This window comes from Saccopteryx leptura, chromosome 3, assembly GCF_036850995.1.
Source record: "Saccopteryx leptura isolate mSacLep1 chromosome 3, mSacLep1_pri_phased_curated, whole genome shotgun sequence".
NCBI classification, from domain to species: Eukaryota; Metazoa; Chordata; class Mammalia; order Chiroptera; family Emballonuridae; genus Saccopteryx; species Saccopteryx leptura.
Genome location: NC_089505.1, coordinates 354,674,898 through 354,682,337, shown reverse-complemented (window position 1 = coordinate 354,682,337; position 7,440 = coordinate 354,674,898). Strand labels below are relative to the sequence as shown.

At 41.0% G+C, this 7,440-nt stretch overlaps 1 pseudogene; it reads right to left on the bottom strand.

Annotated features, from left to right (window-relative positions):
* Positions 1–287: 287 nt before the first annotated feature.
* On the bottom strand, positions 288–637 carry LOC136398073 (small ribosomal subunit protein eS21 pseudogene; annotated as a pseudogene).
* Between the last annotated feature and the right edge of the window lie 6,803 nt (positions 638–7,440).

The window sequence follows — 7,440 nt, the reverse complement described above, 5'->3', positions numbered from 1 at the left end:
GGGAATGAATCGTACTCTTTCTGGTATTCCACCCTTTTGAATACTTAACTCATAAATGTTGATTTACATAGATGTAAGATATTGCATACATATACACACCCATTCTGTCAAAGACATAACGGCACACATCATCCTTTGCACCTCAAGATCACGTTGTCTGGATAGTGGATCACAAGGGTGCTTTCATTGCATTGTACTGGTTCGACTGTTTGAAGTATTATTGAATTGTCACATTTGTTTTTTTGTTGTTTTTTTGTTGTTGTTTTTTTGTTTTTTTTGTGTTTTTTTTTGAGTTTTCACCATTTATTTATGACAAATTTCTCATCTGTGATGCTCTCCAGTCAGAAGTTCTTTGAGACGATGCTGTCGACCTTGGCCAGGCGGAGAATGGAGTCGTCTGACTCGCCCATCCTGCGAATAGCCCCGCAGATAGTATAGGTTTTAAACTGGCCGTTGAACCTGCCAGTCACTTTGTCAACCTCGGCCACGTTCATCTGGATGGACGCGTGGTCCTTGGCGCCGATGATGCGGTTGCTGGCGGAGCATTTCCGCGGCACGTACAGGTCCATGAACTCGCCGGCGTCGTTCTGCATGCTGACGGCGCGCCTGCTGCCACCACCACGAGGGCGTCCACGGAAAGCGAATTGTCACATTTGAATACAGAAACAGAAAAAATACACACACCACGTCGCAACCTCTGCCTATTTGTGTACCCATTCATTCATTCACTCATTGAAAGTACACGTTTTTGAGCTTCTATGAAGTACTAGGTTTGTAGAAATGCCCCTCAGAACCATGCGCTTACATCTACTATGCTCTGTAAAAGACAGTAAATGAGTAAACGAAGAAAGGTACCAGGCAATCTCAGGTTGAAATAAGTGCTTATGAAAAAAATAAACAAGAAGATAAAAACAGAGTGATTGGAAGGAGGGGGGGGGGCTTGCACTCATAGGTGGGCAGGATAGGCCTCACTGAGGTGGTAACTTTGATGAGGATAAATGTAGAAGAATAAGGGAATGAAGTGGGCTAGCCTAAGATGTCAGAGAATGAGCTGGGTTCAGGTTGTAGAGGATGTTAACTTAAAGAATGCTACAAGGACTTCTGATTTTATTGCAGTGCCATGAGGAGCCATTGAAATATTTAAATAGGAAAGTGACAAGATCCTGTTTTTTGGAAAGACTACTGTGCCTGCTGGGTAGACAATGGAATGTGTCCTTCCAAGAAGTGAATCAGAGGATCTGAGGATCTTTTAGAAAGACTGGGCTTCATTTACTCTACTGGTTCTCAGTCAGGGCAAACTTTGTCTCCCACAATACATTTGGCAATAGCTGGAAACATTATTTTCTTGCCACACATAGGAGGAAAATACCTGGCATCAATTTAGGGAGGAGCCACGGATGCTGCTAAACATTCTTTAGTGCATAAGACCATACTTCTCAATAGTTCTCCATCTAATGGTGCCAAGGTTGCTAAACCCTGATGTACTCTGCAGAGCCGCTCTTTGACTTCTGGATTGCACGTTAGAAACAACAGAAAAAACAAGCTATGTAAATCTAAGGGGTATGTGTTCATGAGAAGCAAAGAAGCAAATTAAGTCTAAGAAGCTGTAATGCTAGACTTAGAGTCACTCCAAACATGAAATCATACCCTAGCAATACCTGTTGTACCCAAAGCAAAGATGCTTTCCTCTTGAGACAAGCTGAACTCCCTTTAATTTCTTATCACATTCACAAGATGACCTTTGGAAGATGAGGAATACAGTTATTTATTTTTCAATTCTCCTTTAATTAAATAGCATCCATTTAGATTACATTATATTAACACTTAGAAATCTTTGATGAATGTCATTTCTTGTCCTTGGATGTGTTTTTCTTTCAACAAGTTGATCACTCACCTTCAGAAATTTGAGCATATTTCTTCTTCTTCTTTTTTTTTTTTTTTTTTTTTTTTTTGTATTTTTCTGAAGCTGGAAACGGGGAGAGACAGTCAGACAGACTCCCGCATGCGCCCGACCGGAATCCACCCGGCACACCCACCAGGGGCGATGTTCTGCCCACCAGGAGGCGATGCTCTGCCCCTCCCGGGCGTCGCTCTACCGCGACCAGAGCCACTCTAGCGCCTGGGGCAGATCCAAGGAGCCATCCCCAGCGCCCGGACCATCTTTGCTTCAATGGAGCCTTGGCTGCGGGAGGGGAAGAGAGAGACAGAGAGGAAGGAAGTGGGGGTGGAGAAGCAAATGGGCGCTTCTCCTATGTGCCCTGGCCGGGAATCGAACCCGGGTCCCCCACACACCAGGCCGACGCTCTACCGCTGAGCCAACCGGCCAGGGCTATTTCTTCTTCTTTTGCCAAGTGAGAGGAGGGGAAATAGAGGAACAGACTCCTTCATGCACCCTGACCAGGATCCACCTGCCAATCCCCATCTGGGGCTGATGATCTGCCCATATGGAGCCATGCTCGCAACAGAGCTATTTTTAGCACCTGAGGCAGAGGCTCCATGGAGCTATTCTCAGCACTCAGGGCCAACATGCTTGAATCAATCAAGCCATGGCTGTGGGAGAGGAAGAAAGAGAGAAGGGGGAGGGAAAGGATGGAGAAGTAGATGGTCACATCTCCTGTGTGACCTGACCAAGAATCGAAACCAGGACATCTACACACTGGGCTGATGCTCTACCACTGAGCCAAATGGCCATGGACTGAAATTTGAGCATTTTACTAGTGATATGGGTTATAACTTTTTGACAATGTCCTGACCAGAATGTTCAGCTGGTTTGAGCATCATCCTGTTGCACAAGGTTTATGAGTTTGAGCCCTGGTCAGGGCACATACAGGAATAGTTCTATGTTTCTGTCATGCTCTCTCTCTCTCTCCCTTTCTCTAAAATCAATTCAGTAAATTAAAAAACAAAACAAAAAACTTTGTGACAATACCTGGACCTTTTCCATTAGCATGTGTGAAAATAGACAGCATTCCATGATGGGAAGTACTGTGTGATACCTTTGATCTTAGTTAAGCTGGATTTTTTTATTCAAGAAGAGAATGATGTGACAGGATTCTCTCAACAAATTATTCTGCTAAGTCTCAGAATGTTTCACACTCAAAGGGAGCCCCTGGGAAGCTGTTATTACTCTTTGAAGGACACTTGACTTTCACTGAACATCTGCCTTGCTTAATGTACCTCTACGAAGTGTGAGCACCTGACTGAGTGTGTTAACCAAGGAAAACAACTAGCAAGAAACCAGTCTGAAAGCCCCCAGACATTTTGCCACTAAGCTAAAATACAACTTAGAGGTTCCAAAGAAAATCCTTTAAAAGAGTTTTTAGGGGGTTCCTTTGAAGTCTGCATTTTCTGAATGATCACATTTAGTGAAAATCAACAAAATTAATAGAAAGACAAAGATTATGTATTTGTATAAGAATGTAGACATTAAACATACTAGAATAAAAATGTGAGAAATATATAGGCAGACAAATATACTTAAAAATGAAAGTATAAGTTAATAAGATGGGTACTCTCATACTCTGCTGGGGAGACAGGGTTTATAAACTATTACAACCTATCACAGAAGCACCTATAAAAAACTTGTTTTAAGTTCATGCTTTATAATCCAACAACCACCCTTTTATGTTGAGTGATCAGAGAAAAACACAAAGATTTATAAAGTAGAGTTCTTGTTGCAAGATTACTCATAATAGTGTAAAATAGTAACAACAACAGTCAGGTGTTGCTAAATAGGTTATAGTTAAACTTAAAATACGAAATACTAGTAAGTCACTAAAAACCACGCTTTCAGGAAAACATGCAAGTTACTGTTTACTAATGCATTCCTAAAAATAGTATCTGGTACATGGTATTAATCCTCTAAATATTTGTCTGATAAAAGACTGTAACATAGAATGAAAAAGGGTACAAAGTCATTTTTTCAGCATTATCCAAATTCTCTTGTAAGAATAATTTAGACCAGTGGTAGTCAACCTGGTCCCTACCGCCCACTAGTGGGCGTTCCAGCTTTCATAGTGGGCGGTAGCGGAGCAACCAAAGTATAAATAAAAAGATAGATTTAACTATAGTAAGTTGTTTTATAAAGATTCATTCTGCCAAACAGTGAAAATTCGACATAAAGTACTTGGTAAGAAATTATTATTATATGCTTTAACTTGCTGTAATTCTGCTTTATAAATTTTATAAAGTAAAGTTACTTCCCTACTTTATAAATCACCATTACTGTGGAACCAGTGGGTGGTTAGAAAATTTTACTACTAACAGAGATACAAAAGTGGGCAGTAGGTATAAAAAGGTTGACTACCCCTGATTTAGACAGAGAGATAGAACCCTATCTATGCATAGAAAAAGATCTGAGAAGATATATTCAGAATTATTTAAAGTGATTATTTTTAGGTGGTGGGTGTGTGAATTGTTTTCTTGTGCTCTATTTTTTAAATCCTCTATAATAAGCACTCCTGGGTTTTACTATGAAAAAGAGTGATGTTTTTAGTGACTAAAGGCATGTGTGAATTAGAAACATAAGTCACTATTCCTTTAAATGGTGTTTATGCTGTCCTAGACTCCGTTTCCATATTGGAGCTCTGAATGTGTATGGGATCAATCAATTAATTTAGTTTGACAAACACTTGTTGATACCCTATTATCTGCCATGATCTGGAAAGACATGAATAAACAGTACCCTTTCTACTCTTAAAAATATTAAGGTACATATAAGGTTATATCACTAATTCATTTAATACCAAAACAGTATGGTCAAGAGAAAATTAAAGGAGTCTTTGTCATTACCTGAAGCCATTATCATAATGGAAGTGTCAGAAGCTGTTATGGGCACACAGAGCAAGAGTGTCTTCACTAACCTGTGACCAGAAGGAACAGGTACAGACACACGAGAAAAACCAGGAGTGTGTGCACATATAGAGCCAAGGAAGGAAAAGGAGGCTAGGAGGAGGCCACGTTGGCATGCAGCCCAAAACCCAGTAAGACAACACCTGGGATGTGAACTAAACAGCATGAGGGCACAAGCAGCTCTGCTTTTTGCTGTGTATTCTAGTCACATCCGCACTTCTACCCAAGGAGAAATGATAAACGACATGTCTACTGCCTCTCCAGCCTCAAGGCCGATCACCATCCCCTCGATCTGACTCTCATTTGTGGGTAAAACTCCTTTTCTTGGTTACCTCTCCACCACCCTGCTCACTCCATTCTCCACTCTTTCCACATCTCAAACCTCCCAGCCCTCTTCCCTGCTAAAGAAACATGTTTCTGTAATGTTTTCAAGATTGTATGACATCTTAGGACAAGAGAAAAGCATTTTAAGACAAGTAATTCATGACTTAAACTGCAGAGAGGGTCGTTCAAAGGAGATTTAAGTGACTGGAAAGACGATAACTTTTAAACACACTGCTGGTTGTCAGGTAGGGCACTAAAGATTAATGGCTTTAATACCATGCCCTTTGCATTCATAAATACCTGGTCCAAAGGGAATGGCCCCAAGGAAAGGTATCTCCAGCAAGGGTCATACCAACACGTACTTTACTCAACAGCCACGCAGATATAATAATAACCGATACCAAACCATGTGATCAATAAGAGCTTAGTCCACTTCGTGGTGCAATGCACAGGTAAGACACTAATGAAAATTTCCCCCTTTAAACACAAATTTCAGAAACAAATCAACAAAGCACAGAGCAGCATAATGAAGGTGTAGAATGCAGAATGCTCAAGTTTTCATGATGGCTGTCATAAAAAAGAATGAGGATCGTGTTTAAAAATTCTGGGAACCACTAAGATAAGCTTCTTTACCATTGTCTTGAACATGCCAGGGTGAACTGAATTTCTCCTAGAGGATGGAAAGATATGTCACATTAACCAAGTTTATTTGACCACAGAGTACCCTTTTATAGATTACTTTGCAGGTCTAGGGTTTTCTTAGGGAGCACAGCTTTAAAAACCATAGAACCAGATTAGGTTTTAAAATTATAGAATAGGTTTAGATGAGGTCGCTAATCCTATTCAGAAGGGATTTTACAACAGCTGTTCTCCATTGTGTCTGCACAATAGAATCACCTGAGAAAAACTCTTAGACTTACCAATGCCCAAACCTTACCCCAGGTAAATGAAATAAAAATTCCGGGGGCTAAGTCCCAGACATCAGTATTTTGTAAACACCCAAGGGAGTTACAATGGCCACCCAAACCGATAGCCACCGCCATGAAGTGTCCCACAAATACAGACAGGACCCTTGATACCTTGTTGTGCTAGCTTATCAATATAAGAGATTTGCCACTCCACAACACAATGAAACATCCCTCTGCTGTGTTCAACACAAGATGAAGTGCATTGTGTCTAAGATAACACTTATCTCAGTAATATCTTATATTGCTACAACTCTAGGGCACATGCTCCATTCCTATCTCCCCTCAATAAATGAATGGCCAATCTTTTTTCCCCTTAGTACTTTGATGTAGTGTTCCAGATAAAATTCGCACACAGGAGGAAGAAAGGCAAGCTTCAAATTTATTAATAAAGGTCTAACAGCAAATATTGAAATGCAGATATCTAGACAGAGAGTAGAGAATATTAACTGTGACATGTAATATGTAAGGGCAGAAATCTTTTCTTAATATTTATATAACTAACATGTGCAATCTAGACATCTAAATAGCAGAGATGATTTTTGCATTATGCAGACATAGGACCAGTAAGTCTAACCAGCCTCAGGGCACAGAGTAAGACTATCTCAGATGTGGAAGCTAACCTAGGTCCTTTTACCAATCTTTGCCTTAGTAGAAACCTTAATTAAACTTATTTATAGCTCTTCCAAGTACTACAATAGCTTGCTGCTTCCCAGTGCGTTACTTAGAACCCACATTTGGTTGTAAAACACCGCTCTGAGTTGAACAGTTAAAATACTTGAACTCCTGAGACTTTATTTACACAACCATTCAACCCTTGGGGCAAAATAGCTTTGATTGAATCCACCAAACAGCAGTTTCACACATGACACTCCTAAAACGCATTGTCCTGGTTCGGGGTAAGTCAATATATTATATAGGTCAATATGTCATATAGGTCATAAACTTATGTACTAGTTTAATGCCTTGCTACCCCTGGGCTTCCTGCAGTTTGTGTAATGCCGGTGGCCGAGGCCAGGCAGGTCCACACTGGATCTGGGCAGACGGTAGAGAAACTGCGGAGCCGGAGAGCAGTGGGCTGTTCCTGTTGAATAAATTCTTGCAACAGCAAATGAGCAAACAGGCAGGGAAAACCTTTTCTCACAGTAGCAGGCGAACAAATAGCAAAAAAAGGCCCCACACCGTGGCGGGCAGGCAATCCACCATCCGCCATCCACAACCCGCAAACCACACTGAGCACAAGCACCCATGGCCTTCCTTACATTAATGCTCACACACTAATCGGGCAAAGGGCTTGCAG